We start from the raw sequence: 25,558 nt of genomic DNA on the forward strand, positions 1-25,558 counted from the left end.
AAAGGTATAACTCCCAGCTCGATAATAAATTTTTGCAACCATACCGCCTCCTTTACAGCATCCGATGCAGCAATGTATTTCGCTTTGCATACAGAATCGGCCACAGTATGTTGCTTGAAACTTTTTCAGCAAACAGCTCTTCCATTTAAGATAAATATGTAGCCCGACATGCTTCTGCTATCAGCACAATCTGACTGAAAATTGAAATCAGTATATCCCATAGTTTCAGATCAGAGTCTCTATAGATAAGCCATTGGTCTTTAATATTTCTCAAATACTTAAGAATTGCTTTTGCAATCTTTCAGTGCTTCTCATCTGGATCAGACTGGTACTTACTCACTACCCCTAATGAATAGACTACATCCGACCTTGTATATGTCATAGCGTACATGATAGATCTCACTGTCGAAGCATATGGTATTCTACTCATACGCTCTCTCTCCTCAGGAGTTATCGAACAATCTTTCTTGAAAAGAGTAATTCCATGGCCTATGGGAAGATAGCCTTTCTTGAAATTATCCATGTTGAACCGCTTCAACAAGGTGTCAATGTACATGGATTGGGACAATCCAGCAACCTTCTAGATCTATCCCTATAGATCTTCATCCCTAGGATGTAGGGTGCTTCTCCAAAGTTCTTCATGGAGAACTGTGATGATAACCATAGTTTCACACTCTGTAAAGTCGGGATGTCATTTTCTAGTAACAGTATGTCATCCACATACAGCATAAAAAAAATGATCACAGAATTAGAAGTCCATTTGTAGATGCAAGGCTCTTCTCTGTTTCTAATGAAGCTATGTGTTTTGATTACTTTATTAAAATGCATGTTCCAACTCCTCGATGCCTGCTTAAGTCCATAAATTGACCTTTTCAGCTTGCACACTTTCAGCTCGTCTGTAGATGTGAACCCTTCAGGTTGTATCTATATACCTCTTCTTCCAGCTCTCTATTAAGAAAAGTGGTTTTGACATCCATCTGCCAGATCTCATAATCTAAGTGTGCAGTGATAGCAAGCATAATCCGGATGGACTTGAGCATTGCCACAGGAGAGAACGTCTTGTCATAGTCAATACCATAATGCTGACGGTAACCCTTAGCAACTAGACGGGCTTTATAGGCTCCACCTTTCTGTCCACTCTTTTTTTCTTAAAAATCTATTTACACTCTATGGGTTTTATCCCTTCGGGCGGATCAACTAGTGTCCAAACACTATTGATCTCCATGGACTCCATCTCGGACTTCATGGCCTCAAGTTATTTTTGAGAGTCGGGCCTTTGCATGGCCTCCATATAGGTGATCGGATCCCTCATCATTCTTATTAAGTTCAATAGGATCACTATCCGGATCAAAAAATCATAGTATCTATCCGACTGATGCGGTACTCTATCAGATCTCCTTAATGGTGCCTCTACTGGCTTTGAATTTGATTCACCAATCGAACCCAATTCTGTATGTGTCGGTCCTTCCACCTCATAAACTTCATCAAGTTCAATTTTACAGGCATTAGCTCCTTCACCAAGGAACTCTTTTTCTAAAAAGACTGTCCGACTGCTGACAAACACCTTTTGTTCTGCAGTGAGATAGAAGTAGTACCTTTTAGTTTTCTTTGGGTATCCTACGAACAAGCATCTATCAAACTTCGATCCAAGCTTATTTATCTTTAAATGCTTGACATAAGCTGGATACCCCCAGATCCTAAGATGTGAGAGCACCGACTTATGTCCAGTCCATATCTCATATGGAGTTTTATCAACAGACTTGCTGGGCACCTTATTCAAAATATAGCAGGCAGTCTCTAGAGCATATCCTTAAAAAGATATTGGCAGACTGGAAAAGCCCATCATGAATCGGACCATGTCTAACAAGGTTCGATTTCTTTTCTCAGACACACCATTATGTTGTGATATTTCAGGAAGGGTCCATTATGAAAGAATCTCATTCTCTTTCAGATATGTCAGAAACTCACTGATGAGGTATCCACCTCCTCGATCTGATCGAAGGATCTTAATACTCTTTCTACTTTGTTTCTCTACTTCAACATAGAATCATTTGAATATTTTAAATGATTCTGACTTATGCTTCATAAGATAGATATACCCATACCTCGATAGGTCATCTGTAAACGTAATGAAGTAGTAGTATCCTCCTCTGGCACTTATGTTCATAGGCCCATGTACATCCGTATGTATTAGACCTAGGACATCACTGTCTCTTTCATCTTTTTCTTTAAAATGTGACTTAGTCATCTTACCAAGTAGATAAGATTCACAGGTAAGTAATGATTCGCAATCATCTATCTCAAGGATACATTCCTTGATCAACCTGTCAATTTTATGTTTATTCACATGACCGAGCCTACAATGCCAAAGATAGGATTCGCTGACATTATCTATTTTAAGATGTTTACTAGGTGTATATATTACACTAACAGGCCATGATATTATGTATATGCCATATTTTAATTATCCATGCATAATTTTGTATCATTCGCAATGGTGTCACAAAATTCATTCTTTATTATAAACTTGTAACCAAGTTTGGCCAAAAGGCCTACAGAGATGATATTCATCATAAAGGAGGGACAATAATGATAATCATCTAATATGACACTATTAGACTTGAAGACAAGTTACAAAGTTTTCAAGGTTAGAACTGGAATAAGGCTTCCATCTCCAACGTTAAGGAACCGCTTGCCCTCTCGAAATTTTCTACTTGCCTGCAATTTCTACAACTAATTGCATATATTAATAGGACTTTCGATATCCAATACCCAGGTAGTAGTATTACAAATAGAAAAATTACAAGGTGTTATCATATAAATACCTTGTGAAGCAACCACTTGCCTCTTTCTCTTATTCTTAGGCCTGTTTGGGTCAAGAGTGGCTGTATAAGCAGGATAATTTTTTTTTCAATGTTTCAATTTCTTATAAAAGAAGCACTCTATCTGGCTCTTGTCAACTTTTGATGGTTTGCTCTGCTTGGGATCGACGGCATGGAATTTTTGTACCTTTTTCTTCTTTTCTCTCCTAAAGGATCGACGCCCTGCAGATGAACCTCTCACTAAATTTGCTGGCTCCTTTTGGAGCTGGTGTCCTTCTCAAAAGTTTGCAGTAACCCTAGCAAACCATGGTAGTTTACTGCAGGCTTCATCATTCTATAATGATTGAAAAAAGATAGGTAGGATTTCGGTAGTGAAACCTCTCACTAAATTTGCTGGCTCCTTTTGGAGCTGGTGTCCTTCTCAAAAGTTTGCAGTAACCCTAGCAAACTATGGTAGTTTACTGTAGGCTTCATCATTCTATAATGACTGAGAAAGGATAGGTAGGATTTTGGTAGTGAATTGAGGATAGCATCTTTGCCTAACTATTCATGCAATGGAAAGCCAAGTTTGTTAAGGCATTCAATCTGCTCAATCATGTATAATACATGATCGATGACTGAAGCTCCCTCTCACATACGGGCATTGAATACTATACAGGAGGCTTTATGTCTCTCTGCATCCTCAGAGGTGCCGAAGGACTCATTCAATATTTGAATCATCTCCTCGAGCTGCGCATCCTCGAACTTACGACTAAGTTCATCATTCATAGTTGCCCTCATCACCAATGCACAGTCGTGAGGAGCATTAGCTGTAGGTTCTTCAGGTGCCGATCTATAAGGACATACAAAATTCTCTCGTGCTCTAATAAGATCTTCAACTTTTGATGCCAGCTATCGAAGTTGGATCCGGTGAGCTTATCGCTGTCCAACAGTGAACGAAAGGATAGTGTGTTGACCATAACTAAAAAAAAAAATATTAGTCTATTAGTATATAAATTATTATTTTTTTAATTCTAAAGATATGGACTTTAGTCTAAAGGTCCTCCCACTATTTTCTGCAAATTGATAGCCTCTACCTCCAACTCGAGGAATTACATTAATTCCTTAACGGGTACTAAAATCCACACGGACTGCATTCAGGCCCGAGTGTAGCTTGGCCAACCCTAGTGCACCATGGGTAGGTTCATAACCAATTATTTCTCCAAACAACTTCTAGCATTAAATTTTGCCCCAGACATCCCTTCAGCAGGCATGTGGCGCCTTTTTTGAAAATCCTGGTTAGGTCCAACCATTAACATGACACATCAAGTGCATCCAACAAATGGATATCCAGGCCCGAGTGTGGCTCGGCCAATCTGAGTATTGAATTGAAGGTACATCATGATGGTCATATGATGAATTACAATTTCAATACGTAATAGACACCAGGCGTGTAGCATCTCCAATGCCTATTTGGAATATTAGATTTATTATCACACACCTTAATAGGAGGTAATGACCAAGTTATCTCATAATTTTATCACTTTATAGACCTAATAATTTAGAGAATTTGATTTCATTGATTTGATAATAAGTGAAGAAGTGGACCTGCAAGTTGCAAATCCTTCTACTGACTTCATCAAGTCATATAAAGGAGTAAACACAAGCTGGTCTAAAAACACCTAAATCAGTCACACTGATTCACCTTAATGGCATGGGTCTACACGAATCGACTAGTGACCTAATCAAAATATAATCTACCATGTTGGTCAGATAAGTGAGATCAGCGGGAGGGATATGTCCTTAACTCACCATAGACGCATCTAGGTGAATAGCTCTCAATTAAAAATACTTGATCGAATTTGCCAAACTTATCTTAGACACCAACTGATTAATTAGTTTCGATTTAGCACACCAGAAGATTCGGGCTCAATCACGAAGCCATGATCATGGTCCATTTATTAGGATCAAACACATGGACTTGATCAAACTTTAACTATTGAGATTGATTTAGAGAAATACTGGTGTTGGGTATGTTGTGATCCAGGTGGTGTGTCCAAGGCCCAGGGGACCAAGGCTAAGGCCAAGGTCCATCATTCATGAGGGCTTCATGGAGGCTCTAGGGCTAGTTGGGCCCTAGGTTGAAAGGCTGTGGGCCTTTCGTGTTCTTGAGGTCTAGGTTATGTGGGCCTCAAGGGACCAACTCTTTATGGGCCAGGTCTGGGCCCAGGATAGGTGAGATTAGGTCAAGTCATGGGTGTACATGGGCTTGGGTTAACCTAATCTCCCATAGAGTTGGTCAAGGGAGTTTTGGGTTTGGGTCACTTGACCCTGTGTTTATATATACATGCACTGTATAGGTTTGATTAAGCCAAAGAATACGAAAACCCTTTCTCCCAAGTCTCTCTCTCTCTTCTCCCTCTCTCTTCAGCTATTATCTATGCCCTAGGAGCAAGAAACCCTAGGGTTTCTTGCCGCCAGGTCCATAGAAGGCAGGAAAAGCAAGGGGAGGCGCTAGGGTTTTGAGCCCCCTCCCCCTTTGTGCCGCCAACCCTTTTGTCTCTCCCTCTCTTGCAGCCACCCAAACATTATGTCCAGGACCTGAAATCTCTTGCGAAGAGGTTGGTACAAGTTTCTCTTAGATCTCGAGTTGATCTGAGGTCGTTTGAGGCACGGGTGAGATCTCCATCAACAGATCTACAGGAAAGGCTGCAGCAGGACAGATCTGCAAGGTCTGGTTCTATCTACCTTCTTCTCTATCTAGAATGCTCTGATTTGAGATCTACAAATTGGAAGACCTCGATCCAGGCCTGATCTAGTTGGGTATTAGATCTTGAATTTTTTAGAGGTGATCTTAGAGGCGTTCTTCATCTGGAACGAAAGACTGACGAAGAAGACAGCAACCAGGCTGATTTCGTCAAGGGCCTTCGATCGAGTCCAGAAGTCTCCAGATTTGTTCGTTGCTGTTCTGCTACACCCAAGGTCCGTGGGAGAAGTCAGGATCATGCTCCAATAGGATATATAATACCCCCCCGACCGAAGCTTGTGAAGGACCGATCCTTCCAGGGCTCTTCCGGCTCCTGACCTTATGCGTGGCACTTCTCCGAACCTCCTCGATCATCCGGACTTCTCCGACAATGAACTTCTGCATTCGTCCATCGGGCCACCCTGAAGGTCCTCTGGACTCACTGTCTGCCAACCTTCTACGGCAACCGACCACCTGAGTTTCTACCCAGAACTTCTTTCGGGCTTCGCCAGCATCCGAGCTTCCCCGACGACGTGATTTCTACGATAACCAGACTCCATCTGAGTTTCTACGACGGTCGACCACCCCTCGGATCTTAATCGAGCTCCCACGAAAGCCGAACTTCTACTATGAGCAGTCTGCTCTGAGCTCCTACCGCAGGCTGACTATCCCAGACGTCTACTGTAAGCAAATTTCATTCAAGCCTCTACTATAAACAAATTTCTTCCGAACTTCTATTACAGGTAGATTTCAACCGAGCTACTCCATAGCGAGTGGATTCTGGATGAACTTCTACAATGGGACACCACTCCGAGCTTCCACGATAACTGATCCTCGCCTGAGCTCCTACAGTGGACGGTCCCCTCTCGACCTCTCGTGAGAACAGGATCCCGTCCGAACTTCTCTAGCGGATGGATTTCGGACGAGCTTCTATAACGGACGAGCTCCAGCAGCTGTGTCCCTATGATAGCCGATTGCCTCCGATGTTGTCGAGCCTCCCGAGCGCTATCTGAAGTCCATCGCCGACTGACCTCCTACCAGGCTCATAAAACCGGACTTTCCCAATGGACGATCTTCGGATGAGCCTCCACATCAAATAAATCCCAGACGGACTTCCCTAGAGACCAAACTTCCCCAGACTCTGCCAACAGAAAATCTCCATCCGAGCTCTTATGGCAGGCGACTCCCACCTGAAATGTCAGCGACCTCGAACATCCGAGCCTCTCCCAGAACGACGATGTGAAGAGCCATCCTGCTCCATCAGGCATCCCAACCGAGCTTCAACCGACGGATCCGAACTCTCTGACAAGCCACGACAAGAGCCACCACCCTGCTCCACTCTCTGCAACGGATTCCACACAGCTCCACCACTCTCTGGCAAGTCACGACAACAGACACCACTCCACCCCCCGCAACAAGCTCCACGTGGCCCTGAATGACCCCTGACGCCACTACTCTCCATAACAAACTCCACGCGGCTCTGAACGGTCTACTACTAGATAATTACAGACATCGCTGTCGATCAGTTGCACCCTCCATCTATAAATAAGGACCCCTAGATATGTTCTACTCTAAGCTTAAAAACTCTATCTTGAAACTCTGCCTAAATTTTCACTCGAGCACTCTATTTCTGTTAAAGCAGAGTACTGACTTGAGCGTCGGAGGGTCTTGCCGAAGCACCCCCAACTCCGGTTTAGACTTTCTTTAAAGATCCCGACGGCGGCCGCGATCATCCCAGCTCCAGTTTCTCCGACTTCGATGGGATTCTGCACCAATAGAATTGGTGCTAGAGGAAGGGTAAGTGTCTTCGCAGTCCCCTTGTTCTTAAAGGAGTGCTCAACAGGACCGATTCTGATCATCTTCTCCGACATCCTCTTCTCTTTCCTCTACTACACCTTCACCCGATTCCTCCCCGCAAAGCATGCACCAGGCGATTCATGACCTCCGCGGCCAGATCTCAGGCTCCGACCTCACCTCTAGTTTCTCAGGCTCCTCCTCCTACTCCGACGATGGTGATCGGCGTGGAGCAATTCGACCTGCTGGTTCAGTAGGTCAAAGGCCTCGCTGAAGTGGTGCAGGCCATGCAACAGCAACAACAGCCGCAGGCATCGGTGTGGTTGGAGAGAATGTTGTCAGAATTCCAAAATCCGATGGTAGGGTGGGCCACTTGGGTCAGTCGCCCCCTCTTTCCCGAAAAGATGAATTCGAGGGTGGAGAGCCCTCAGTCCGATCATGATTCTACTCCTAGAAGATCTCTACCTCCATTTTGCTCGAAGACCCTCGAGACCTGCAGTCGAGAGGATTTTCTGGATCGAAGGCTCCAGGAGATGAACCGACGGATCGAAGAACTCCATCACGCTCCCCCTGCTTATGGTGAGGACATCTGTACTAACCCTTCCTTCTCTCAAATGATCATGCAGGAACTGATCTTGCCAAACTTTAAGCTCCCTCAATTTGAAAGCTACGATGGGACCTCAGATCCAGTCGACCACCTGGAGGTCTTCCAGACAATGATGCTACTCCATGGCGCGCCAGACGCCATCCTGTGCTGAGCTTTTCCATCCACCCTGAAGGGAGCAGCAAGAAACTAGTACTCGACGTTGAGGCCGGGCACCATCTTTTCCTTTGATCAGATGAGCCACCAGTTTGCGGCTCATTTTGTTAACAGCCAGCATCCCCAGAGAGGTTCGGAGTCCCTCATCAACATCAAGCAGAGGGAGGGGGAGTCCATCCGGGCTTACGTCAATCATTTCAACGTCGCCGCATTGGAGGTCCAGAACTTGGACCAATCGATCGTGATGGCCGCTCTAAAAGGCAGCCTTCAAAAGAACGACCTTCTGTTCTCCCTGGAAAAGAAGTACCCCAGGGATTTTGCCGATTTACTGGCTCGGGCCGAAGGATATGCCCGAGCAGAAGAAGCCTTCAAGATGAAGGATGAGGAGACTGCGAGAGAGCGACAGGCGGGAGACTCGAGCAAGCCCACAGTCGAAAAAGGGCCGAGCGAACATTCTCGAACTCCTCCCGGACATAGGCACGTCCGGACTCCTCCCCGAGCTCGTAAATAGAGGAGCCCAGACCGTCGAGTTTGGTGAGGCTCTCTTCCTGGAAGGTTTCACAGCTATGCCCCTCTCAACGCATCGAAAACTCAGTGCTGATGGAGGTTAGGGAGCAGCTCCCAAGGCTGGAGAGGATGCACTCGCACCCCGAAAAGCTAAATCCGAACAAATTCTACCTCTATCATCGTGACCACGGCCACGATACGGAGGAATGTATTCAGCTCTGAGATGAGATCGAGGAGCTCATCAGATGAGATCAGCTCGACAGATTCATTCGATGCCGACCTGAAGGGAGAGAAGATCGGCCTAGGGTCCTGCCGCAGTCGGAACCGCTAAGGAGGGAGGAGCAGCCAGAAGATCGACCTTCAATTGGGATTATCAACTCTATCTCAGGGGGACCCCGGTGGGGAGCAGACCTTCCACGGCTATAGGGTTCGAAAAATTTATAAATGTATTACCAACAACTTTGCCCTGAATGAAAATTCTTTTCATATTTGCACATTTTTTCTTTTGGTATGAGCTTATAACGATAGAAGATAATTGCCCCATACAAACGAAATTAAGCACGTTAGGAACAGGAGGAGAACCTTATCCTAACATGAGCGAAGTCGAAGGCTCAATTTTTTAGAGATCGGATGGGAGGAGAGGCCCTCACAACGGCCCTTATGTGCCCCCACAGCCTTATTAGGAACAGGAGGAGAATCTCGTCCTAACATGAGCAAAGTCGAAGGTCCAATTTCTTAAAGATTGAATGGGGGGAGAGGCCCTTACAATGGCCCTTATGTGCCCCCACAGTCTTGTTAAAAATAGGAGGAGAACCTCATCCTAACACAAGCTGAAACCGACTGTCGGGAACAAGGAGAGGACCTCATCCTGATGCAAGCAAAGACTCGGTTGATCGACAAGGAGGAAAGCTTCCTCAATGACTCCTCTACACTCTCACGACCCCGTCAAGTGCAAAGAGAAGACCCTCACTCAAACACAAAAGAAAGGGGGAGGCGAAAAGAAAAAGCGATGAACTACACCGGTGATAGGTGAAAAACGAACTACATCAAAAGCACAAGGACCTCGTCTCGATGAAAGAGAAAACCTTTATCGAAAATCTCTGGTCCCTAAGGGCAAATCGACACAGCGATGATTAGGAACCTTCAAACTACGTCAGCATCGAACAAGATGGAAGACAAAAGAAGTTCAGCAAATGATGACTCAAAGCAAGAACCGACGAGGGATTACGAACTACATCGATGCCAAACAAGATAGAAGACTAATGGAGTTTGGTAAACAACCATTTAATACCAGAATGGATAAGGTAATAGACAATTTCATTTCCATTTCATTAGTGAAGTACACATTACAAAGCCTTAAAGGCCAAAAAACAAAAAGAAAAAGAAAAAGAAAAGAAAAAGAGGCTCTAAGGAAGCCCAGTTTCTTCTGACTTCAAGCTCTCGGTTCCAACCCCTGCTATGGATTGTCTTAAATTTTTGACTTCCTCTTCTAGTTCCATCTTTTTCAGCAGCATATCCTGGAACATCCAGTGGAACCGTCGGTGCTCGTCCTCTGACTCTCGAAGCCTCCTCCTCAAGACCTCATACTCTACCTCGGCGTCTTTGACTGCCTGCTGCTCGTGGACCAGCTGAACTTTCAGTCATCGTAATTCGACTTCCTCCCGCCCAAGGGCTACAGACAGTTCCTCCATAGTCCCCCTCAAGGAGCAAAGCTCATCAGAACCCTGTGCAGGGACAAGCTGGACTCTCTCGGACAGCCACCTTTGAAGGCGGGCAACTTCGTCAGTCGCCGTCTGGAGCCTCCTTCGGTAGTCCTCTACTTGTCTGCTCCAGCCGACTTGGTGGGTGTCGTAAGTCGCCTCGGCATTCTGTATCTATTTTTGAAGGTCGGAGAACCTCTTCGACCAGTTTTGGTCGCGGTCAGTCTGGACTGTGGGTCGGGACGAGCTTCCTTCCAGCCGGCCGATCTTCTCCCGTGCGGCCGCCAGCTCGACTTTAAGGGAGCTGATCTTGGAGGCCTGAGTCCAAGACCGATCGCTGGCACGTTTACGAAGTTCCTCAAGCTCTGTGATGAAGTCAGCTTTCCTTTTGGTGTATTTCATGAAACTTTTCTTGTGGAGGTCCTGAAAGCGAGTAGCCTCCGCGGTGGCCTCTGAATGGCTCTCCCTCAGCCAGCGAAGTTTGTCTTCCAGCTTCTTGGATTTCTTTGTCAACTGACGAACTTTCCTTTGGAGGTCTCGTATCGTCGACTTCAAGGGAATACCCTCCGACAGGGGAAGAGCTTCGGCAGGACACTGTCGTTGGAGGATAAGAGCACCACGACTCAAATTAATGCCAGAAGATAAAAAGAAAAAAAGTGGGGGGAATCCTCCGTAAAGACAAATCTGACTTCATTGATCAAATAAATTTTAAGTACAAGAGAATGAGGGAAAAATCACCACAAAGAAAAAATACAAAACTAGAGGTTCCGGACCTCTGGGGTAGAAGTAGAGGGGGTTAGCATCCCCGGAAGATCGTCAGCGGCGGCCACGGCAGTCGATGAGGTTTCGGTTGGAAGAGGATCGACGGTGACTTCGGATGGTCCGGCTTCATCATCGGACGTCTCGTTCAGGAAGCCGAGATCCAATTCAGGAAACCTCCCAGCCATCTTCTCTTGACAGAGCTCAAACCCCTTGATGAAGGCGTCCTGGCCGAACTGGACCTTTAGATCCTCCATCTCAGAGGAGGCTTTGAACTCCTCCACTGCTCGAGCCCTTACCTCTGAGATCAGAGATGGAATCCGTGCCTTCAGCTCAGAAACCTGCTCCTTCAGCTCAAAAACCTGTGCCCTCAATGCGGAGACCTCGACCTTAGCCTTCCCTCTCTCCTCCTCCAAGGCGATCCTCAGATCGGACGAGGTTTGTCCCTCCTTTTCCAGTGCCTCCTAGAGGCTCAGGACCTCGACGATCTTCTCCTCAAGCGGGTGGCCCCGGCTAGGCGACCTTCTTCTGCCCGAGCTGCCTCCCTCTTGGCGATCTTCGCCGCCTCGACATTGGCGACGAGCTGATGTCCAATCTGCAAGAAAGGTCGGGGAGTCGATATGAGGGCTGAAGAGTAAGTTGAAGAAGCAGGAGGGAGGAAAAAGGTGCGTTAACCTACTTCGAAGAAAGATCCTAGAGAGTCCCAGACCCGCAGCTTGGGATCAGCGAGGACGATCCTCTCGACGACCTCAGGCAGGATGCAACCTTCGACCAGCCTCTTTATTAAGTCCCTGTTGTTGAAGGGACTTTCCCCCATGTCTTCCTCAGAGCCGCCGACCCCCTCGACGACAGCCCTGCAACTGCGACTTCTCCGGGCTAGGGTATTCTTTCTCTTCCTCCCTTCGGCCCCGGGCGCCCCCTCGGGACGAACCTCCGAAATGGCACCCTCGGTTGGGGGGCTCTGTGAAAGGGTTTGGGGGACTTCAGGTTCGGCGTCGGAGGGGACTTCGACGGCGGTGGGCGTCGGAGCAGGTGCGGCCGAGCTTGTCCCCTCTGTCTTGGCTTTCTTCACTGACCCCGAAGTTGAGGCATCTTTTCTATTATGGGTCTTGAGACCCTGGGCTAACCTTCGAGCCATGCTTGCATCCATGTCTGCGATAAAAGAAGATCAGCATGGCTTCAGATGGAATAAGAAGAAGGGAAAGTACCAAAAAAAAAAAGAGAGAGAAAAAAAAGAAGGGGAAGAAGAAGAAGAGAAAAAAAAAACAAAAAGGGGAGAGATACCGGCAGGGTTAAGGGGGCTTAGGCCGACGTTGAACAAAAGTTGTTCCCTCAGAAGTTCGGGGAGGAGGGGGGCTCGATAGGCCTCGAGCTTTTTTGAGGCTTCGAGGTCGTCCCTTTCCAGGCTAGAGGCCCGACAGGCGGAATCCCTCAGAGAACCCCAAAGGGGTAACCCTAGCTCTAAGGTTGGGCATCGGACGTAGAAGAATCTCTCCTTCCAGTTATGGACAGAAGAGGGGGTGCCTTTCAGCAACCCCTTTCTACCGAACTGGGGGGAGAAGTACCACCAATCCTTTGCCGAGGGATGGCGTTTGAAGGTGTAGAAGTTCTAAACAAAAAAAGAGTCGGCCGAACTTCGGCTAAACTACAAAGGGAAAGAAACCCTATCAAAAACCTAAAGGAGTTCGGCACGACGGAAGCTAGAGAAATGTTCAGAAAATGAAAGAGAGCAACAACAAAGGGTGGCAGTGGGAGTCGAAGTCCGGCACGAAAGGCCTCCTGGTACAGACAGAAGCGACTGGGAGGAGGGGCGCTCACCCGGTCAGATGGCCCGGGAAGCTCCAGCTCGTACTCCGGAGGAACTCCATACTGTATCCTTATCAGTGAGAGTTCATCCAGAGTCAAGGAGTCGGGGATGATGTCCAACGCAAAGGCCGGACAAGGTTCGGTCCTAGCTACGGTTTCGTCTACGGTACCAGTTCTATGGGGAACTGGGGCTGATGAACTCCTAGAACTGCTAGAAGAGGAGATATCAGAGGATATTTTGGATCAAATGGAAGCCACAAAAATCTCAAAAAATTGAGAAAAATAGCAGACAGGCCCCCGAGAAAGCTAAATAAATAGAATACGATGAAGAAAGGATGGGAAAATGATAGAAAGTTTCGAAACTAACCTAGATCAACCCCAGGAGCACAGGGGACGGCGAGGATGATGGAGGTCGACTCGAAGAACGCCTAAGGCCGGGAAGGATGCTAGAGGAAACTGGAGCTCTCGGGGAAGAGGAGGAGAATTGAGGGATTCTCTCAAGCAAAGTGAAACCCATGAAGGAGGAGAACGTGTTTAAATAGACCCCAGGATCTGACGCACTTATGATTGTGGATCTCCGCTGGCCGGTCTGCATTCGCCGCGTGTCCCACCTACCTTGACAGACTGTTGAAAACGGCAGGCGGCTGACAAAGTCATTATTATGCCGTACCTAGAGCCACGCCCTGGCGGCAATTTCAAAAAGAAGAAATCTTTTTTGAAAAGGCTCCAGTACCAGCATGTTGAACGTCAAATATCTGGCAACCACCAAGCATGAAAGTTGAGGAGGACAGCTTCGATCGTGAGAACTTCTCTGTACTTCCTTCATTCGTAACCCAAACTCGAAAGTAGAGAGACTGGTGTTGGGTATAAAATCCCCCCCCGATCGAAGCTTGTGAAGGATCGATCCTTCCAGGGCTCTTCCGGCTCCCGACCTTGTGCATGGTGCTTCTCCGAACCTCCTCGATCATCCGGACTTCTTCGATAATGAACTTCTGCATTCGTCCATCGGGCCACCTTGAAGGCCCTCTGGGACTCACTATCTGCCAACCTTCTACAGCAACCGACCACCTGAGTTTCTACCCCGAACTTCTTTCGGGCTTCGCCAGCATCCAAGCTTCCCTGACGATGTGATTTCTACGGTAACCAGACTCCACCCGAGTTTCTATGGTGGTTGACCAACCCCTGGATCCTAATCGAGCTCTCACGAAAGCCGAACTTCTACTACGAGCAGTCTACTCCGAGCTCCTACCACAGGCTGGCTATCCCAGACATCTACTGTAAGCAAATTTCATTCAAGCCTCTACTATAAACAAATTTCTTCCGAACTTTTATTACAGGTAGATTTCAGCCGAGCTACTCTGTAGCGAGTGGATTCTAGATGAACTTCTACGACGGGACACCACTCCGAGCTTCCACGATAACTAGTCCTCGCCTGAGCTCCTACAATGGATGGTCCCCTCTCGACCTCTCACGAGAACAGGATCCCGTCCGAACTTCTCCAGTGGATGGATTCCAGACGAGCTTCTATAACGGACGAGCTCCAGCAGCTGGGTCCCTGCGATTGCCGATCACCTCCGATGTCTGTCGAGCCTCCCCAGCGCTATCCGAAGTCCATCACCGACCGACCTCCTACCAGGCTCCTCATAAAATCGGACTTCCCCAGCAGACGATCTTCGGATGAGCCTCCACATCAGATAAATTTCAAACGGACTTCCCTAGCGACCAGACTTCCCCAGACTTCGCCAATAGAAAATCTCCATCCGAGCTCCTACGACAGGTGACTCCCACCTGAAATGTCAGCGACCTCGAAACATCCGAGCCTCTCCCAGAACGACGATGTGAAGAGCCATCCTGCTCCATTAAGCATCCTAGCCGAGCTTCAACCGATGGATCCGAACTCTCTGACAAGCCACGATAAGAGCCGCCACCCTGCCCACACTCTACAATAAATTTCACGCAGCTCCACCACTCTCTGGCAAGTCACGACAACAGACACCACTCCACCCCCCGCAACAAGCTCCACGTGGCCCTGAACGACCCCTGATGCCACTACTCTCCATAACAAACTCCACGCGGCTTTGAACGGTCCACTACCAGACGGTTACAGACGTCACTGTTGATCAGTTGCACCCTCCATCTATAAATAAGGACCCCCAGATATGTTCTTCTCTAAGCTCAAAAACTCTATCTTGAAACTCTGCCTAAATTTCCGCTCGAGCACTCCATTTCTATTGAAGCAGAGTACTGACTTGAGCGTCGGAGGGTCTTGTCAGAGCACTCCCAACTTCGGTTTAGACTTTCTTTGCAGGTCCCGACGGCGGCCGCGATCATCCCAGCTCCAGCTTCTCCGACTTCGATGGGATTCTGCACCAACAACTGACATAATCTAATTCAATACTTGATTAGATTTAATTAATTTCTCTACTTAATCCATATATATTTCTAACCCTAGATCTAACCTATTAAAAGGACCTGATTCATGCTAACCCTTTGCTCATCATATTATGTGGTGTATTAATGATCTTCAATTCTTAATTCTGGATCATTCAAACTTAATTCAAAATTAAGTGTGTGAAACGTGTATTTCAGTTTGTAGAACTATTCTACAAGAGTTTCAAGTGAAGCATACCATATGTTTCAACACATGAAAATAAATTTTCATAATATGTTTAACAATTAAACATACATAGGTATGATCTAAACTTCATTCATACATCTCATGTATAATGATAACTTTTAGATCAATACCAATTATATCATATGTAACATGTAATTCAGATCTAAAATAATTTTATATCTAAATTTTATCCTATTATAATGAATCATAAATTACTTTAGATCTAATCTAAATATATTTATGATTAAAATAATATATAAAAATCTATTCACTTTTCTTCTTCATGAAATTGGATCACAATGACACCCCTACACGTCATAAGAGAATCCATTGAATAGGTAAAAGAGAGATTAATCTCTTCAATCTCTTATGATCGGACAGTTTGGTGATCTCATCAATCCGAGTATTAGGCTACTAAGATCTAAAATCTAATTTCATATATAATTACATCAACATACAATTATTTATAAAATTATTTTATGTCATGAACATATCCTTGATCTCATCAATTATATTCTTCATTTAATCCAATTAGATTTGATATATCATATACATCATATCAAATCTAAAACTTATCTTATACTGATTAAAAAATATCAATTTTAGATTTGATATCAAATAAAAAAATAATTAGATACAAATATGAATACATAAGGAATTAATTTTTGGTAAAATTTATTTTCGCACAGTGCTGAATTATGATAGGATTTAGATCTAAATATCTATCAAAATGGATCTAATTTAAATCTAAAATAATCCTCACTTCATAAAAAAAATAATAAAATTAAAATTTTATTAAAATAGAATTAAAATAAATTTTTAATTCATATTATTTTTCATCAAAAATTAAGTAATAGTAGAATTCTATTATAACAGATTAAAACAACCTCAATCAACTATTGATTAGGCACCTCTAATCCAATCAAAATCAGATCAAAAATTTTGTATAAATAGATTTAAATAAGATTTAATATTATATAAAAAATCTCAATTATATCTTATATAAATAATCATAAAAAATTTTATTTTATATGTATATATTTCAAACCTGGCTCTGATACCAGTTGAAGGGAAGGGAACAGTTTTCCTCCAGAATGTCCAGATTGCATCTAAATTTTTTTTTTAATATTCTACTTATTTATGGATCAAATTCTTACCTAAATTATAACAAAATTTGAGATCAAATCTCAAATTATTTGATATAAACCTTTACGGAGGCCTGGATATGCCGATCCTCTACTTCGCATGCACGTCAGATGCCGCAGGAAAGTAGGATGAACTTTAATCCAATTGACTTTGCAACTCAATCAATCGAAAAATAAGATATGATGATGTGACACCTCACTCCAGTAGGTGGGATGCTCAAAAAGGATTCACACCCAAGGGGAGGAGGCAGCAACAAAGAGAGAGATGTAGAAGATGAAGGACCTCTCTCTTCACACGCCTATCTCTCTATCTTTTCCTCTTCTCTCAATTTGATTTGTTTGCTATTCTATTCTCTTCTCTCATCTATAGGTAGAGACCCCCTCTATTTATAGATGATTCTCATGTTCCAATGAGAGAATGACTCTTTATTCAAATCTGATTTGAATTGGTCCAATACTCATGAAAGAAGGACTACTACATGAGATATAATTGCCATCACTTATGACATTCACTTTGCACCCACTCCCACACCCACTTGGGATGCCCCAAATAAGCACCAAACTAATTTTTGGTTATGTTTCATGAGTGGATATTCTCAGTGCAAGTAGGAATACTCATATCTCATCCAAAACAGATTCGATTCGAATCTGATTCGAAGTCGGTTCGAAATAATTTCGAAAGGCTGTCAATCCAAAACTTTTTAGAACTTTTGTACTAAGTCTAACTTAAATTTTGAACATATTTAAGTCTAATTAATTTAGATCTAATCTAAAATTAATTAGTACTTAAATTCAATCTTTCAAATATTTCATGGATTATAGATAGAAATTATTTATCCTCGAGATTGAACCTGAACCTCAGTTGTAGTGCTAGCTAGACATAGTCAACTCTTCAATTCTGTTTGACCCATAACTCAATTCTTAATCAAGTTAGCTTATATGTTCAATCAAGTCAAGTACCTTCAGATTAGACATATAAACATAGGTCAATTCCTTTCTACTTTGTCTAACTTGTGTGCGTGACTCCATAGGTTCAAATACTAAGCCGGTAGCACAGGAACCAATTTCTGCACTAATCGAGATACCATCTAGCAATGGTTCCCGACGTCTAGATAGATCGAATTATCATAAAAAAATATTTCAGAATCCATACTCATGGTTACTGCATAATTCATCTTTTTGATCCTGGATGCTCTAGGATGGTCTCAGATTAACTGTCAACCGAAATTGCTTCATCCATATTGTATTTCAACCTTTCAAATCCATCTCATGGATTACCCTGATCAAGATTTTATTAAATTAAAATATAGTGATACATTAACTCTAATAACCTGGAGGGGTCAATCCCATCTTGATCCATACACAGACTTCGCAAGTACTTGACTATACTCAGTAGTCTTCCATCATTGCATTAAAAATTTAAGTAGTTCGACACCAAAGTATAGTTAGTTGCTTGCAAGTCACTATGGTGATCTCAGATCTGAAGGATATTTATACCCATGTGTTTCACGAGCAGCTCTTGATAGTAGAATGCTCAGTAGGTGAGTCACTTATTCAGTGACGATGTATCCTTACATCTCACCTGTATGCCATACCAGTGTCACCATACTCTTTGGTTAAGAGGACAACCAACCCATATGGCACACAACGACCTTCACTCGATAAATGTCATCATCCCTATGACATATTATTTGGTCATGAACTTATTTAAGAACTATACGATAAATCCTCTCTTTATCGTACACTAGCATAGTTCTAGGGACTTCATCATAGTACAAGAGTTCAAGAAAGATGTCACTTTGTGATGAAGAATTTTAGAATAACTATTATTCAATAATCAATAATTCATATACAAGGATGAACTCAATCGTCACATGATTGATTTTAGGATACAATTCCCAATAATTTTCTCATCAAAGATCTAGGACAAGCATCTTGCATTCTGGGAATAAAGGTCTATAAAGATAGATCTAAAAAGATGTTTGAATTTTTATAGAGAAGTATATAGAAGAGGTGTTGAAAGGATTCAGCATAGAAACCTCCAAGAGGGATCCATTATTCTCTTGAGCATAGGTGTATGCCATGTTATGTACTCGATTTGATATATCTTGCTATGAGAGTCACGAGCAGATATTAGTCAAATCTAGGTTGGGAGCATTGGATTACTATAAAAATATCTCTAAGTATTTGAGAAGCACTAAGGGTTCATTCCTGATCTTTGGAGAAGGGTCAGAGCTAAGAGAGGGAGGATACACTGATACTGATGGTAGAATGTCTACATTAGTATGTATTCTCCAGTTATATAATTTTGGTATGTTGGAAAGGTTCCAAGCAACCGACGAATAAAAGTTGATATGCTATAGATGTACAGGATGCATTCTAATTTTTGTGATAGTTGCGGAACTCGATGTTATGACATTGGATGCTATGACACTATACTGCAAAGATAATAACCCATAGTCCTTGCTAAGGAGCTAAGGTCTCACCAGAAGTCCAAGCACATAGAGCAGGGACATACACAATTATCTTGAGTAGAAATACATAGAGATATAGAGAGTAGACTCCATATGGGATGTGGTAGGCCCAAGTCACTTAACCAACCAAAGATCGAAGCCTATCTTAATCTGAAGGGGCTTAGGTATATGGCAGATTGGCTTTAGTGCAGTGGGAGTTTGTTAAATATACATCTTAGAAGCTAATCTTGGCTGACGCATACCTTTTTCTAGGATATATTTTTGTACTTGTTGAATAATTTTTATTATCAATCATACAGTATGTGTCCATGATTTATCTAAAAATTAATAAAAATAATTTTATATATTTTTAAGGTGTTGAGAATTTGAGACATACATCATTAGTGGTTATTTCTAAATGCTTTCGATCGTAAGATCATCACAGAGGACAGTGATCAATCTATTTAAGATAGGTATATAGATTACCTCTCTTTTGGACAGATGAGTCTTGAGTCTGTAGTGTGGAGATATTAAGGTGAGAGTGCAAGTGGTTGTTAGAGAACTTGTATTGAGCGTGACCAATATAAGAAATCACTTGGATGTCTACTCACTCATCAGTGATTTTCTTGATGTTGCAGTAGTGTGACAAGTCTTTTGACCTATGGTGTGTTGGCTATTTGCAGTGAGACTATTTAGTTTGACTGCATATTTTTTTGGCCCTTAGCCATTCAGATACTTATTATGTATGTTGGCTATTGTAGGTTCAGGTTCACTATTTGGAGTAGGATGCACCTAGATGGAATCTATCGATCTTGATAAAAAAGTTGTAGTCCTATGTGATTCATGAGACTGAGTTTTGAAAATCTCTGGCTAGAGCAAGTGTGAATATTAAAAAAAAATTTTCATAAAATTCATAGATGAATTCGAGTCAAGCCAATCTAGCATATGACTGACGATGGAATTTGACGAATTCTTCATGATCTCTGTCTAGTCGAAACTCATGATAGAAGGACTATATCACATGGTAACTGCACTAAAATTTATTTTTCTACTCTATTGAGTTGCCACTACATGCTGCTAGTGTTGGAAAATATGTCCCAAAAATCAATCGTCAAGCTGTTGACGGTTGAGCAACCAAGTATTGTAATTGATTTGTTAATAAATAAAATATATTTTTGATATTTTCATCATAAGATTTCATCTTCTAATGAACTTCGTTGTTATGATGAAGTCCTTAGGACTATTTAAGTTTAATAAAGAGAGGATTTATCGATTAGTCCTTAAAACTGTTCACGATCAAATGATAGGCTGTAAATAAGGATGACAGCTTCTATTGAGCATAGGTTGCTGTAGGCCATATGGGTTGGTTGTCCTCTTAACCAAAGAGTGTAGAGACACTGATATGGCATATAGATGAGATGTAAGGGTACATCATCATTGAACGTGACCAACTCTAGAGTATTCTGCTGTCGAGAATGACTCTGATGGAATATAGGTATAAGTGTCCCTTAGACCTGAGATCACCTCAGTGACTTGCAAGCAACTCATTGTGCTTTGGTACTGGACTAACTAAATTTTTAATTCAGTGATGGAAGACTTCTGGGCATAGTCAAGTACTTGCAAAGTCAGAGTGTGATCGAGATGGGATTGACCACTTCAAGAGTTGGAGAAGAATGAGTCACTGTATTTCAATTTAGCAAAACTTTGGTCAGGATAAACCATCAGATGGATTTGATATTTTGAAATACAATGTGGACAACCTGATCAGAGTTGACAGTTGAACTCTGAGATATCCTATGATCATTTTGGTCAAGAGGATGAAATATATGGAAACTATATTCGTATGGGTTCTAAGGATGTTGTTCTACACATTTGACCTATCCAATCGTCGGGTACCATTACTAGATGGTCACTTTGATTGGTACAAAAATTTATTCTTTTGCTACTGGCTTAGGTTTGAATCTATGAGATCACACACATTAGAGTTCATAATCCGATCAGATGGTTGATCAACGATTAAGAATCGTTCTAGGGTTAAATGATCAATACGATTGATATTTAACCTAGTGCAAGTGTTGTAGGAGGATCGATTAGCAATTCGATTGCTAATTGACTTAATTTGATTAAGTCAATGGGCAGAGATTAAGTCTAATTGAATATGATTTAATTAAATTTAGTTTAAGCTTGATTGGATCAAGTCCAATTGATTTATTGGATAAGCCAAGTGCAAGAAAAAAACTAATCCTAGTTCAATTAGGACTTGGGTCAACCTAATTTTTATTTTGATTAGAAAATTAAATCAGATTTAAATCTAATTTAATTTTATTAAATTAATTTTTTAATTGGATTAAGATCTATTTAAATTGGGTTGATCTAATTTTGATTTGATTTGATTTGAGAAACTAAATTAAAACAAGTCATAAGATAGAATCCTAGTAAGACTAGGATTCCACCTTGCACCACATAAGCCCCCCGTGCCCTCTCCCTTATTCCATGCCAATTCCCTCTTATTTTGTGCGACAAAAGACCTCTCCTATGTCTTTCCCATGTCCAAAAGATTTCCTCTCTTCTTTCATATATGGAAAGTGGTTGTGGATCAAATTAAAGTAGGAATAAGCTTGGATATCAAATTCTATGAGATAGAGTTTTAGAAATCCAAAACTCTTTCCTTTTTGCATCAAATTTACCCAGATTCTTTTTGAGATTTTTATAGCTTTTAGGGTACATATTGTGCATCTTTTTCTGATAGTCCATGCATGAAAATAAGGAGGAGGCACCCAAGAGTTGGGTGCCCCTTATCATGCCATGTTTGGATAAGCCTTGACTAGGTATTTGACCTAGACAAGGACTCTATCATATCTCTCTCTATAAAATGATTTTCTTCATGAAAGTTTTGAAGAACATAGGGATTTGAGAGACATTTGGGGCATCCAAAAATTAGAGAGAAAGACCTTTGGGTCGTAGAGATACAATAGACACAAGACAGGGTATCTAGGAGAGAGAAAAGAGAAGAAGAAGAGGGTCTTCTTCTAGGGTTGTTAGTTTCATCTCTTCCCTTCCTCCATCTTGAGTTTTCTGAGAGCGTCTCAGATCTAAAACTCCTCCTCCTACTTTTCATCTTTGAAAGAGCCCAAATCAAGAAGAAGAAGGCAGCTGATCAACCATCGAAGAAGGATCAGTGTAGTACTAGCATACTGTGCTAATTTCCTGAAGCAAGACTTCTGGTCGAGATTTGTGAGATCATGTGGATGACTCCTAGAGACTGGATGCATGTGTAGTTTGCAACATCATCCTCAAATCTAGATCAGCAAGGTTAGAACATCTAACTTGCAAGGTAATAGATCTGATCTATTGTTTAATACATACATTAGATGTAGTATAGAAACATGTTGATATGACCAACATGTAGTTCATACTCTATATATTTTAATTTTTGATTTAATTCTATATAATAATCCTATAATAGGATCTTAGATCTAGAGATTTTTTAATTTTAAAAAATAAATTTTGATTTATTTTAGTCTTCCACTACTTGATCTTGAAAAAGTTGCAAGATCTAACCCTGAAATCCTAGATCTGATTCCTTCAATTGGTATCAGAGCCCAGGTTGTTTATTACATGATTATTTATACATGCTTAGATTATTTTTTAAATTAAATCTAATTTATAATCTGATTATAAAATCTAAAATTAAAATTTTAGATCAATCACGAACTGCAAGGTTGTCCTGCGGTAACCCTTACAGTGCAAAGGTTGTCCTAGTTCATATAGATCTATCCTTAATCATAAATTTGAGAGATATGATCTAGATTAAATTTATGATTTATTAGATTTAAAAGGTATTTAAATCTAAAATAAAATCTTTTTGTTAATAATTTTTGTGTAAAAAAATTATTTAAAGTTAAATTATTTCAATTACATAAACCTGTTTAGATTAGATCTAAAGTAGTTTCATGTTTATTTCACTTGCATCTTGATTATGAATCAAACATGCAATATGATTGGTAGAACCATATTGTAAAATTATTTTACAAATATAAAAATTATTTTCGAAAAGCCGAACCCAACCCTCAGCCCAAAACTTAATTAAGAATTAAGAAGTTGTTTGATTAGATTCTAGGATTGTGAATTGAAGAACCTAAGACACAAACCATAACATATTGGGTTAATGGAGTAGTGAGAATTAGGTCCATTAATTGGGTTAGACCTATGGTTAGATTAAAGATGGACTTAATTAGAGAATTGACTAAATCTAATCAATTATTGTCTTAGATTAGGTCAAGGATTCTCTAGATCAATTATAATAGTTGTAGTTGGTCAAGTCCATATCTTTAACGAGAATCAAATGGACTGGATTCTTGGCTAAGCGATCTAGCACAAACTGTTAGGTTGATCTAATCGAAACTAATTAAACCAGTTGGTGTCTAAGGCAAACCAGACCGATGGTTTTTAATTGGGAGCCCGCTTACTTGGCCATTTTTGATGGTGTCTAAGGCAAGCTTTGGCCGACCCTCCCACTAATCAAACTTACCTGGCCTCTTGGTGAAATTATGTTTTGATTGGATTACTTAACTATTCGAGCTGACCCATGTCAGCTAGGTAAATCAGTGTGACTAATTTAGGTGCTCCTAGACCAGCCCTTTTAATGGTCTCCCTTAAGCTGACTTGGTGAAGTCAGTAGGAGAATCATGATAAGCTGGTTCATCTGACCTCATCCTCTAAATTATTTAAATCTTCTAAAATTATTAGGTCCTTAAAATGATAAAGTTATGGAGATAACTGAGTCATAACCTCCCATTAAGGTGTTTGATAATGAGTCCATTAACTCAATAATCATTGCAGACCCAAAGGCCTGGTGCTTGTTGACTAATAGAATTATCACTCATCATATGATGACTTGGAAGTGTCTCTCTAATGGTGGTTAGATGAGCCAACCAAAGTTGAGCTTAATCATTCGTTGGTTAGATACACCAAGTATGGTCATGTTAATGGTTGGACCTAACCGGATCCTTACAGTGGAGGCCAAAGCCTATTGATTAGACTTCTGGGGTAAAATTAAAATTACTAAAAATTGTTTAGAGAAACAATTGGTTATGAACCTACCCTTAGATGTACATGGGTTGGCCAACCAAAGTTGGGCTTGTGTGCAGTCTAAGTGGATTCTAGTACCCACTAAGGAATTAGGGTAATTCCTCGAATTGGAGGTAGAGGCTATCAATTCGAATAAAATAGTGGGAGAAACCTTTTTATTAAATTCTAAATCTTTAGGTTTAAAGAATCAATTACTAATTAGGTTATGGTTTTCTTTTGTGCCGATATGGCCACTTCCCTATCGCTCCGATCATTATTGGACAATGATAAGTTGGTGGGACCCAACTTCGATTGTTGGTACCGAAAGTTGAAGATAGTCCTAGAGCCTGAACGGATCCTATATGTGATAATGGATCCTGCACCTGAGGAGCCAGCTGTCAATGCACGTGGAACAGTCAGAGACACTTACCAGAAGTGGCTCAGTGATCGGACCACGGTGCGCTGTATCATGTTGGCTGCTATGAGCGACGAGTTTAGTCACAGATTCGAGATGACTCAGCCAAAGGACATGCTTCAAGTGTTGGAGGATGCCTTTAGCACATCCAATAACGTGGAGAGGCACAAGACTAGTTATGCCATCTTCAATGTCAAAATGCAGGATGGTGCCTCTGTCACTGATCATGTATTGTACATGATCGAGCTGATGGAATGGTTGAGCAAGCTTGGCTTTTCCTTGCATGAGCAGCTTGGGAAAGATGCAATCCTAAACTCGCTGCCCAAGTCTTATCTCCCATTCCTCACTCATTATAGAATGACAAAGCCTGAAGTAAACTACCATGGGTTACTGGGGTTGCTTTAGAACTTTGAGAAGGATCACCAACTCCACAAGGAGTCGGTGAACTTAGTGGGAGGTTCGTCTTTTGGTTCTCGTGTTGGGAATAGTATCCCAAAGTCAATCATCAGCCTGTTGACGGTTGTACTTTTTTTTGTATATGTACATAAATTATGAATTAATAAAAATTATTTTAGCATTTTTCATCACAAAATATTTCATCTTCTAATGAACTTCTCTGTTGTGGTGAAGTCCTTAGGACATTTAGACTCGATAAAGGAAGATTTGTCATTTAGTCCTTAAATCTGTTCGTGACCAAATGATACGTTGTTACCAAGGACGACAATATTTATCAAGCATAGGTCGTTGTGTGCCATATAGGTTGGTTGTTCTCTTAATCAATGAGTGTAGAGACACTGGTATGGCATACAAGTGAGATATAAGGGTACATCTACACTGAACGTGACTGACTCTGGAGCTATTTCTGCTATCAAGATTTGCTTCGATGGAATATGGGTATAAATGTTCAGTGCCTAAGTACAGTGAGTTGAATTGGTTTCTATTTGAATTCAAAAGTACATCTGCCTAAGTACATCTGCACTGAACG

The sequence above is a fragment of the Elaeis guineensis genome, chromosome 2, assembly GCF_000442705.2.
Source record: "Elaeis guineensis isolate ETL-2024a chromosome 2, EG11, whole genome shotgun sequence".
Lineage (NCBI taxonomy): Eukaryota > Viridiplantae > Streptophyta > Magnoliopsida > Arecales > Arecaceae > Elaeis > Elaeis guineensis.